Genomic DNA, 335 nt, shown 5'->3' with positions numbered 1-335 from the left:
CTCAAATTTCAGCCAGAAGATAGATTTCTCACTTAGGGGCAGATACTGCCTTTGTCAACCATTCAGTCTCCAGGCCCTCTCTCAATTCTAAGTCATTTTCTTATCAACAAAAAACAACCAAAACCTTCCCTAACCCTGCCTGTAATGCCAAGAGAGCGACAGAAACATGGCCTGGTATATATCTGTGAAGAACAGTGAGAACGCACCCCTTTTGTGATGATCTCCTGAGCTTTCTACCAAATCCCCAGAGAGGAGCTTCCTCCGGAGTTTTAAACTGACCCTAAACTTACCCAAATTGAGGCAGGAACATTCCTTTAGTTCCCTGGGCAGTCATA

The sequence above is a fragment of the Buceros rhinoceros genome, unplaced genomic scaffold (assembly GCF_000710305.1).
Source record: "Buceros rhinoceros silvestris isolate BGI_N320 unplaced genomic scaffold, ASM71030v1 scaffold17477, whole genome shotgun sequence".
Lineage (NCBI taxonomy): Eukaryota > Metazoa > Chordata > Aves > Bucerotiformes > Bucerotidae > Buceros > Buceros rhinoceros.
The sequence above is the reverse complement of the archived record's forward strand: the minus strand, read 5'-3'. Positions refer to the sequence as shown.